The sequence below is a fragment of the Heptranchias perlo genome, unplaced genomic scaffold (genome assembly GCF_035084215.1).
Source record: "Heptranchias perlo isolate sHepPer1 unplaced genomic scaffold, sHepPer1.hap1 HAP1_SCAFFOLD_64, whole genome shotgun sequence".
Classification (NCBI taxonomy): domain Eukaryota; kingdom Metazoa; phylum Chordata; class Chondrichthyes; order Hexanchiformes; family Hexanchidae; genus Heptranchias; species Heptranchias perlo.
In genome coordinates this window covers 986692-995396 of record NW_027139666.1, presented here as the reverse complement: position 1 = coordinate 995396, position 8705 = coordinate 986692, and the positions used below count along the sequence as shown (strand labels likewise).

Below are 8705 nucleotides of genomic sequence, written 5' to 3'. Positions count from 1 at the left end.
TTTTGAATCAACAAAACAAAAACTTTATTATGAGTCAGTTGTCTTAATTTTTCACTGTCAAAATATTTTTAAAAAACAGAGTAGAAGTTACAGAGAGAAACTATTTCCTCACATTGCACTTTGTCTTGTTTCTGTAACGACAGACAATGTGAATTTGTTCCACTCTGTTAGAGTTCTCGCTTACGGCCAGTCGATGTCAGACTGTATATTCATTCTGTATCTGTCAGCCTCCAGTACTGTCTGTGAGTGTGAGATTAATTCTCTATCTTTCATTCTCTGGTACTGTATGTGAGTGTGGGATTCATTCTGAATTTGTCAGTCTCTGGTACTTTGTGCGAGTGTGGGATTCATTCTGTTTCTGTCAGTCTCTGGTACTTTGTGTGAGTGTGGGATTCATTCTGAACCTGTCAGTCTCTGGTACTTTGTGTGAGTGTAGGATTAATACTGAATTTGTCAGTCTCCGGTACTTTGTGTGAGTGTGGGATCAATTCTGAATTTGTCAGTCTCTGGTACTGTGTCTGAGTGTGGGATTCATTCTGTATCTGTCAGTCTCTGGTGCTGTCTGTGAGTGTGGGATTCATTCTGTATCTGTCAGTCTCTGGTACTGTGTGTGAGTGTGGGATTCATTCTGTATCTGTCAGTCTCTGGAGCCACCTGTGAGTGTGGGATTCATTCTGTGACTGGAAGTCTCTGGAATTTTATCTCAGTGTGGGATTCATTCTGTAACTCAGTCTCTGGGACAAAGTGCAAGTCTGGATTCGTTCTGTATTCTTATTTCAGGATACAGCATGTTACTTGAAACTGTATCTTTAATTCATTAATGTTTGCACGGTCCTTTATCTAGCATTATTTTTTAAATATGGATACACTTCTGTATTTTGTTTCAATCAAACAATGTGTGAGGTTTGGTGTAGGATTACATCTTAATCTCTTGAAAGACTATTGTAAATGATAATGTATATTTCAATATTTTACCGTGAAATTATTGATCTGGTATTTATTGTGTAGCTCAGTCTGCACTAATGGAATTGATACTTTATCTTTCAGGCTGACACTTTATGCTATATTTGGACTGGTATGTCAGGAATAACTCAGTCCGCAATAATGGAATTGATGCCATACCTTTCAGCATGAGTTTGAAGTAATTATTGGAATCGTTTGCTATGTGTAGCTTCGTCTACACTAATAGGATTCAGACTGTATGTTTCAATATGATAATATGTATATACGAATTTTGGACTGCATACAATATGTAGCTGGGTCTGTACTAATGGAATTCGTACTGTGCCTTTCAGTCTAATACCGTGTAATATATTTAGATTGGTTTGTAAGGTGTGGCTCAGTCTGCAATACTGGGATTGATACTGTATCTTTCAGCATGACCCTGAATGTGATTTTTGGACTGTATGAAATGTGTAGCTCAGTCTGCACTAATGGAATTGATAATGCATCTTTCAATCTGATACTGTATGAGAATTTTGGACTGGTAACAAATGTGTACCTCAGTCTGCAGTAATGAAATTGATACTGTATCTTTCATTACGATACTGTATTCGAATTTTGGACCATATATAATGTGTCGCTCAATCTGCACTGTTGGAATTAATACTGTATCTTTCAACCTGTCACTGAGATTTTTAGACCAGTATATGATGTGTCGCTCAGTCTGCACTAATGGGATTGATACTGTATCTTTCAGTCTGATACTGTGTGAGATTTGTATACTGGCATGTAACGTCTATACGAGTCAAATCGAAACTGTGTCTTTCAGTCTGACACTGAATGTGATTTTTGGACTGGCATCTACTGTGTACCTCAGTCTGCAGTGAAGGAATTGAAACTGTATATTTCAGTACGATACTGCATGTGAATTTTGCACTGGTATATAATGAGCAGCTCAATCTGTATTAATGGAATTGATATAGTATCTTTCAATCTGATACTGTATGAGAATTTTGGACTGGTATCTAATGTGTACCTCAGTCTGCAGTAAAGTAATTGACACTGTACATTTCATTCTGACACTATGAAGTTCGTGGACATATATGTGAGTCAAATATGGGTAACATCTGAACTGGTATCTAATTTGTATCTCAGTGTACACTATTGGCATGAATACTGCATCTTTAAACTCATAATGTGTGTGAGTTGTGGGCTGGTATTTAATTTGAATCTCGGGGTACACTATTGTGATTCATTCTGTATCTATCAATCGGTCCCATGTGGCAGTTCTAACTGGTATTTAATTTGTGGCTAATGCTGAACTAATGTGAGATTAACACAGTGCCTTTCAATCTGATAGTGGGTGTGATTTTGGACTGGGAATTATTTATCTGCCGGTCAGCGGTACTGAGTTGTTTAGAAATGGAAATTCCATCTGTATCTCCTGCTCTGTTTGACTGTTGGATTGGGATCAGTGTGGTACTGACTATTTCTGCTGTGTGAGACTGTGGAACTGACGACTTGTCTGTGTCTCTGTGCTCTGAGTGATAATGTACATACTGTGTGTGAGAAGGAGCTGGCTGCACTGTTCCTTGCGGAGGAAACATCACACTGATTCTGGGTCCTTCAAGTATTTGCCTGTAGAAAGAGAAATTAAGTCTTGTAACTCAAGAACAGGTGAGGTAGAAAATACAAAAGTGATCAATTGAATCTCTCTGTTAATAATCATTGTAATATACACAAATGAAAACCAGTGATACAAACAGTGTCAGTGTCTGACTCCACTGCAGTACTCAGCTTCTGTACACCAGGTGTGTTGGGCTGTTTTACAACCATTTAGTGACATCCAGACACAATCCAACACCTTCGCTGATCCATGAATGGGACGACCCGATGGGGCGGGGACCTTTGCACAGGTCAGGCTTCTAATCCCCTCTCCGATGGGGCTAACAGTTCAACCAAAACCACAGAGCCGCTGTTTAAAATGTGTCCTTCATATTTCTCACATGATACCTGCAATAGATGCTCTTTGTATAACTCCCCACATCCTTACTGTGTTTACTGTTCAATCACAAACAGGGCAGGTTGAAAAAATCAGATTTAGTACCTGGCACCAATCACAAACACGCTCACACTGCACATTGTCCGGTTTCAGCAATTTGTTCCGAAACTGTTGCAGTTCTGATTCCGGCCAGTAGATGTCCCCAAACCCCGGGTCATTGAAGTTTACAGATGAGAGAGGGACAGAAGATCAACTCATTCTTCACATTATATTGCACGAGTGGGATTTAGAAAAACTGGGACTGGAGACGAGCTGTTGGACCAAACACTACTTGCAACGCTGTTTTAAATTCTTGTAATTAATTTCGGGTATATTGTCTATATCGAGGAAGACTACGACAAAATCAGCTTGCAGAACGGCCGTGTAAATGGCCATTGAATTTCAATCTAGAAAGGTGTGAGCTGGTGCATTTTGCAGGGGGATTAAGGAGGCCACATACTGCTTGGAAATTAAGAGTCTAAACGGGACAGAGGAGCAATGTAAATCATCCTGAGAAATTAGAGAGAAATACTGCGCAATGTAAGTGAAAAATAATGGGGCAAATTCACAACTATCGAATGAGTAAAACAAAAAAATTATTATGAATCAATTGACTTCATTTTTCACTATCAAAATGTGCAAAAATACGAGAATAAAAGTTACAGACAGAAACTTTCCTCACATTGCACATTGTCCTGTTTCTGTAACCACGACAGGAAATGTGAATTTTTTTCCGCTCTTTAACAATTCTCGCTTACGTCCAGTAGAGGTCAGTCTCTGGTACTGTGTCTGGTGGGGTTTATTCTGGATCTGTCAGACTCTGTTATTGAGTGTGAGCATGGGGTATATTCTGCATCTGTCAGTTTCAGGTACTATATATAAGTGATGGGTTCATTCTGTATCTGTCAGTCTCTGGTACGTTGGGATTCATTCTGTATCTGTCAGACTCTGTTTTTGAGTGTGAGCATGGGGTATATTCTGCATCTGTCAGTTTCAGGTACTGCATATAAGTGATGGGTTCATTCTGTATCAGTCAGTCTCTGGTACTATGTGTGAGTGTGGAATTAACTCTGCAACTGTCAATCTCTGGTGTTGTATCTGAGTGTGGGATACATTCTGTATCTGTCAATCTCTGGTGTTGTATCTGAGTGTGGGATACATTCTGTATCTGCCATTCTCTGCTGCTTTATCTCAGTTTGGGATTCATTCTGTAATTCAGTCTCTGAGACAATGTGCAAGTCTGGATTCATTCTGTATTCTTCTTTCAGTTTACAGCATTGTATTTGAAACTGTATCTTTAACACTTTAAATGATATAGTTCTTCATCGTGTATTTAATCTGTAAATATTAATTTCCTTCAATCAAACAACGTGTGTGAGTTTTGGAGTGGGATCACATCTTAATCTCTGAACTCTATTGTGAATGATAATGTACCTTTCAATCTGTTCACAGTGAAATTATTGGACTGGTATGTAGTGTGCAGCTCAGTCTGCACTGATGGAATTAATTCTGTATCTGAGTCGAACACTGTATGAGATTTTTGAACTGGTATTAAATGTAGCTCATCCTGCACTAAAGGAGTGGATACTGTCTCTATCAGTCTGATACTGTATGAGATTTTTGGCCTGGAATGTGAGATGTAGCTCAGTCTGCACTAATGGAAGTGATACTGAATCTTTCAATGTGATATTCTATGAGATTTTTGGACTGGTGTGTCACATGTACCTCAGTCTGTGCTAATGGAATTGATATTGTATCTTTGAGTCTGATACTCTTTGAGATTCTTGGACTGCTATATCATGTGTGGTTCAGTCTGCACTAATGAAATTGATACTGTATCTTTCAGCCTAATATTGTATGAGATTTTCGGACTGATATGTAATGTGTAGTTCAGTCTGTGCTAATAGAATTGATACTGTATCTTCCAATCATCATTTATGAGATTGTTGGACTGCCATGTAATCTGTGTCTCAGTCTGTGATAATAGAATTGAAACTACATCTTCCAGTCTGATCATTTATGAGGTTTTTGGACTTGTGTGTAACGTGTAGCTCAGTCTGTACCAATGGTATTGATACTGTATGTTTCAGTATAATACTGTATGAGTATTTTGCAATGTATATAAAATGTAGATCAGTCTGCACTAATGGAATTGATACTGCATCTTTCAATCAGACACTATGAGGTTTTTGGACTGGTATCTGATGTATAACTCAGTCTGCAGTAACATGACTGTGAGATTAATTCTGTATCTGTCAATCGGTGGTACTTTGTGTGAGTGTGTGATTAATTCTTTATCTCTCAGTCCCTGGTATTGTGTGTGAGTGTGGGATTCATCCTGTATCTGTCATTCTCTGGTACTGTGTGTGAGTGTGGGATTCAGTCTGTATCTGTCAATCTCTGGTACTGTGTGTGGGTGTGGGGTTCATTCTGTATCTGTCAGTCTCTTGTACTGTGTGCGAGTGTGGGATTCATTCTGTATCTCTCAATCACTGGTACTGTATGTGAATGTGGGATTAATTGTGTTCCTATCAGTCTCTGGTTGTGTGTGTGTGTGTGTGTGTGTGTGTGTGTGTGTGCGCGCGCGCGCGCGTGTATGAGTGATTCATTCTGTTTGTGTTTGTATCTGGTGCTGTAAGTGAGTGAGATATTCATTCCATACCTCTTAATTTCTGATACAGTGTGTGAGTGATATAAATTCTGTATCTGTCAGTCTGTGCCACAATGTGTGAGTGCGGCATTCACTCTGGATCTGCCAGTCACTGGTACATTGTGTGAGCATGGGATTCATTGTACATGTCAGTCTCTGGCACTGTATCTGAGTGTGAGATTCATTCATTATATTGAAGTAAATTGTATCTCCGTTTATTGTACAGCATTCAAAACTGTACTTTAATACATTAATGTATGAATATGTTCCCCGGTCTTTTATTGGTAGATACTGATACACTTCAAAATGTAATGTTGCAGGTTATAATCAGAGAATGTGGGCACTTTTTGGAATTCTATTAAATCTGTATCGATGGAAACACAATTGTGATTTGGTGTGTCTTCCAAACTGATATGGTGACATTTTTGAACTTGTATATAATGTGTAGCTCAGTCTGTGTGAATGGAATACTGTATATTTCAGTCTGAATCTGTGTCAGTTTTTTTGTAGTGATATGTAATGTGTAGATCAGTCTGCACCAATGGAATTGATAATGTATCTTTCAATCTGACATTATGATATATTTGGTCTGGTATGTTAAGTGTAAATCAGCCTGTACTAATGTAGGTGACTGTGAGATTCATTTGGGATCTCTCAGTCTCTGGTACTGTGTGTGATTGTGCGATAGATTCTGTATCTGTCACACTCTGGTACTCTATGTGAGTGCGGGATTCACTCTGTATATACCTTCTCTAGTACTGTGTGTGGGATTCACTCTGTATATACCTTCTCTATTACTGTGTGTGGGATTCACTCTGTATATACCTTCACTAGAACTGTGTATGTGATTCACTCTGTATATACCTTCTCCAGTACTGTGTGTGGGATTCCCTCTGTATATACCTTCTCCAGTACTGTGTGTGGGATTCATTCTGTATATACCTTCTCTTGTGCTGTGTGTGGGATTCATTCTGTATATACTTTCTCTTGTGCTGTGTGTGGGATTCACTCTGTATATACCTTCTCTGGTACTGTGTGTGGCATTCATTCTGTATATACCTTCTCTGGTACTGTGTGTCGGTTTCGGTCTGTATATACCTTCTCTAGTACTGTGTGTGTGTATTATTTCCACATATGCAGTTTCTCATACTGTAGGTTAGTTTGGGATTCTTTCTGTATCTCAGTCTCAGGTAGCTTGTGTGAGTGTGGGATTCATACTTTACCTGTCAGTCTCTGGTGCTGTGTGTGAGTGTGGGATTCACTTTTTGTATCTGTCAGTCTCTGGTATTGTATGTGAGTTTGAGATTCCTTCTGCGTGTCTCAGTCTCTGGTACGGTATGCGAGTGTGGGATTCATTCTGTGTCTGTAAAATTATTCTCTCTGTTTATATTATAGCGTTCAATAATTTAGCTTTAATATCTTAATGTTTCGGATAAGATGCTGGAGGTTTTTAATCAGATAATTTGTGTGCTTTTTGGACTATGATTAAATCTGTATCTCTGAACACAAATTTGAATGATAATGTATCTTTCAAACTGATATGATGACATTTTTGGACTACTGTGTAATGTGTATCTCAGTCTGCACTAATAGAATTGATACTGTATCTTTAAATCTCATACCATGAGTGTATTATAAACTGATATCTAATTTGTTTCTCATGTTACGCTGTCACAGCATTTCTCAATCTGACACTGTATGAGAGTTTTGGACCTGTATGCAATTTGTATCTCATGCTACACTATTCGAATGGATACGACATGTATTAAACTCACATGTGTGTGAGAGTTCTGGTCAAGTATTCAATTTGAATCTCGGGTTACATTATTGCAATTCATTCCGTACCTTTCAATCGGGCACCATGTGTGATTACTATCTGGTATTTTATTCGTAGCTACTGTTAACCTACTGTGGGATTGACAATCTTAAAGCATGACTTTGGACTGGGATTTTTGTATCTACCTGTCAGTGGTACTGAGTTAGGGGGAAATGGAAACAGCGTCTGCCTCACCTGCTCTGTTTCCGTGTTGGATTGAAAATGTGCCGCCGGATATTGGGATCAGTTTGGGACTGACTGCTTCTGCTGTCTGAGACTGTGGAACTGATGACCTGTCTGTGTCTCTGTGAATGATAACGTACCGACTGTGTTTGAGGAGGAGCTGGCTGCACTGTTCCTTGTGCCTAGGATGGAGGAAGCATCACATTTATTCTTGGCCCTTCAAGTATTTTTCTGTCAGAAGAAAAAAGTAACTGTTGTAACTCCAGAACCAGTGAGGTAGAAAATACAAAAGTGATAAGTTTAATAGCTCTGTTAATGATAATTATGTAAATCAGCGATACAAAGAGTGTCAGTGTCTGACTCCACTGCAGTACTGCAGCACTCAGCTTCTGCACACCAGGTGTGTTGGGCTGTTTTACAACAATTTAGTGACATCCAGACTCAACCCAACCCCCGCACTGATCCATGAATGGGACTACCCGATGGGGCGGGGACTTTGTACAGGTCAGGTTTCTAATTCCCTCTCCCAGGAGAATAACCTTTCAACAGAAATATAACAGCAGTTGTTTAAATTGTGTCCTTCACACTTCTCACCTGGTGCCTTCAATAGATGCTCTTTGTATAATTCCACATATCATTACTGTCCGGCTCTGTTTCCACTCTTCACTCTCCAAAAACAACAAACAGGGTGAGACTGGAACTAAACCTGGAACATTCACTACTGGTCTGGGAAGAGAAAGCAGCAATGATTTTAAATAGCAGTTTCTCCCCATTCTCTCTCCCTTCCCCTGGACACACCCGGTACACACACAGCCCGAGAATGACCTCTCCCTTCCCCCTCTCACTCCATGTTCCGGGACAAGTTCCTGATCCACTCCGCCTGTTACGAAAAGCCCCCGGACTCCCCCTGACCTTCCCCCGGACTCAATGCCGATCTCTGAGTCCATCTGCGGACACGATCCCGAAGCGATGAGCTGCTGTAACGAGGCTGCTCTTTGCTCCCTTCCCCCGGGGGCCATGATCTCTCCATTCCCGGCTGTTTTAAACCATCTTCTTCCGCTCAGTGAGGGAAT

The 8705-nt window shown here is 39.8% G+C and overlaps 1 long non-coding RNA gene across 1 annotated transcript; it reads right to left on the bottom strand.

Annotated features, from left to right (window-relative positions):
- LOC137317940 (uncharacterized) lies at positions 1-8705 on the bottom strand. The gene is made up of 3 exons (XR_010961787.1): positions 8227-8705; positions 7773-7863; positions 1-2580 (listed from the first exon to the last, which is right to left on the bottom strand). It is a non-coding gene; the product is annotated as an uncharacterized lncRNA (long non-coding RNA).